We start from the raw sequence: 2,682 nt of genomic DNA, 5'->3' as shown, positions 1-2,682 counted from the left end.
GATTTGCCTGTTTCTGTTTGATGCCTTCTTAAAGTAAGGCATGTGTGTCGTTGCTTGTGCGAACTGGTTGTGAGAAATTGGGATACTTCTTGCTGCTGAATATTATCTTAATTTTGGATCACACATGTTTTGCAAAACTATTATTTTTCCCCAGCCAAACTTTTTTAAAATCTTAAATATTCTATTTTAATTCAACCCAGAAGAATATATTCACTGATTTTTTAAACTCACAAAGGTAAATGTTTTAAAATATACGCTTAAAATCATGTTATTTAAAATAACATTAATGTTTACTCTGTTTCAAGAAATAATTTTTGTGAAACTCTTGGTGTTGTGACATCTGTCTTCATGTCACTGTCTTCATTATTATGGTGGACCTTTTTTAAGTCCTACAACAGATAAAAATGAAAAGGAAGTGCACTTCTAAAAACATTTTTATTTTTAAATATTCCCAGAAAAATTGCAAGTACTGAGCCTTAACCATTTGATGACAAGTTGCTGACTTGATAGGCCTGTCATTCGGAAAAATTACCCCTGAGTTTAGTGTGTATTTCCTGTAAACAAGGAATTTTTCCGTGTAGCCAGGAAAGAACTAGCAAATCAGGAAATCGCCATTAATATTTATTATTTTTTTTTTTTTACAAATAGTTTATTGTGAAATTAGTTTCCACATAACACTCAGTGCTCATCCCCACAAATACTTATTGCCATCTAATCCTTGACCACCATTCAGGTTTTGCCAACTAGCCCAGTAATGTCCTTTATAGCAAAAGGATACAGTTCAGAATTACGTGTTGCCTTTAATTGTCGAATCTCTGTTGTGTCCTTTATTTTGGAAGAGTACCCCAGCTTTTTGCTGGCTTTCTTGACCTTGACATTTTTGAAGATTACGGGGTGGTGGTTATTCTGGATAATGTTTCCCTTTGATTAGGTTTAGTTGATGCACCGTTGGCAGGAACCCTGAAGCGCTGCTGTGCCCTCACCACGTCTCACCAGGTGGCACACGGTGTGCACGTGCCCCGTCAGGGATGATGCTAACTGACCACTTGGTTTTCTTTTGTCTTTTTTAAATTGTTTTTTAAAAACTTTATTTTTAAGTAACGTCTACATCCAGTGTGGGGCTCAAACCTACAACCCCAATATCAAGAGGCGCACACTCTACTGAGAGTGAAAGTAGAACTATTCATTCCACATACAGATGAGTTCCTAAAGTTCTGAAAATTGAGGTGATGGTTGTAAGCCACCCAAACCCATGCTGCAAAGACCCTTTTATATGCACTGAGTGTCCTGTTTGTTATTGGCGGATCTGTGCTGCTGTTCATCACAGAGCGTGTATAAGAATAGAAATGAGTTCACTTGCCTGGTTCAGAGTTAGGAGGAAGAAGGGGATCTGGTTGCCCTCTTCTGTTTCCATGTTCATTACGCTGCAGGGTAGCCAAGCTCATGGCTTTCATTATTGCTGTTTATGAGACCCCCAGATCTGCCACTTCTCTGGTCCTGTATGCACGTGTGAGCCTGGATTTTAAGTCCATGATACAGCCCCCGGAATCTGCATTTTATTAAGCATCCCTGGTGATTTTACTGCTGGCTTCTAGCCAGCCAACTGCTTCTCCCCTGTGAGAACACGGAGGATTTCAGGTGTGAACCGAGCACTCTTTTGTTCCTGGCTCAGTCGCTGGGAAAGAAGGTAAGCCTCAGCAGCTGGCCCTGGCTCCTGAGTTCATTGCGAAAGATTGAGTCTCTGGAATGGTTAAGGATGCCTTAACATCAGGTCTCTCACATACACCAAATAAAGGAAAGAAGAGCGTTTATTGGACTATGGATGATAATGCCTGAGCTGGAATTATATACTATTTTGCTATTTCTTAGCAAGGCTCATTTGCAGCAGGCAAGCGCCTTCACATATGTGCCTATAGAAAATAGGCAAAAGAATGGTCCTAATCCTGGGAAGAGGTGGAATTATAAGGTAGGAAAAGGAAGTTGCCAGAAAATAAGACTTGTAAACTTTTTTTCCCTTCCCCATAGTAGTAACAACTAGCTTGGCAGTTTTCTTTCTGAGGGGAGAAAAGCTTTGAATCATGAATGCTTCGTACAGCTGGCTGCACCATGTGCAATATTCACAAAACAAGAACTAGCTAATCATAGAGAACCAGCAGCTAAACAGCCCTCTGCTGGCTTCCAAAGGGCTTATAATTGGTGCAGATGGCCCCAGCAGGATGAAGAGCATATCCCTGCTGACTCCTTGCACCCCAGAGGGCCGGCGGGGGGCGGGTGGGGGGGGCCGGGGCGGCTCATGAAGGCTCTTGGCCCTGATTGTGCCCTCGTGGAAATGAGGATCCAGGCGGCTGAGAAGGAGGGGTTAGGCAGGTGGTGTGGGAACCCGCCGGCCGCCTTCTGCACAGCCTTCCCAAGGCCACATGAGCAGATCTTCAGGCCGCAGAGTTTAGATTTGATGAGTCGAAGGCCTCAAGATGACAGAAGGCCTGGGGTGAGGGAACAGGAGTTGGAAGTTCTTTGTAATCATCTGAAGAGTCTCATTGTGCAACCAGCAGGTGGCTGTGAGGTGCCTGCAGCTCGCCGAAGAGGAATGTAATGGAAACGCATCGACTTCACCTTTCCAGGAGCATCCTCCGAGCAGCTAGCGGCACGGCCTTCACAGCTGGCCTGTCTGCTCCTTCCGCC

This window comes from Hyaena hyaena, unplaced genomic scaffold (genome assembly GCF_003009895.1).
Source record: "Hyaena hyaena isolate Hyena2069 unplaced genomic scaffold, ASM300989v1 scaffold_43, whole genome shotgun sequence".
Classification (NCBI taxonomy): domain Eukaryota; kingdom Metazoa; phylum Chordata; class Mammalia; order Carnivora; family Hyaenidae; genus Hyaena; species Hyaena hyaena.
The sequence above is the reverse complement of the archived record's forward strand: the minus strand, read 5'-3'. Positions refer to the sequence as shown.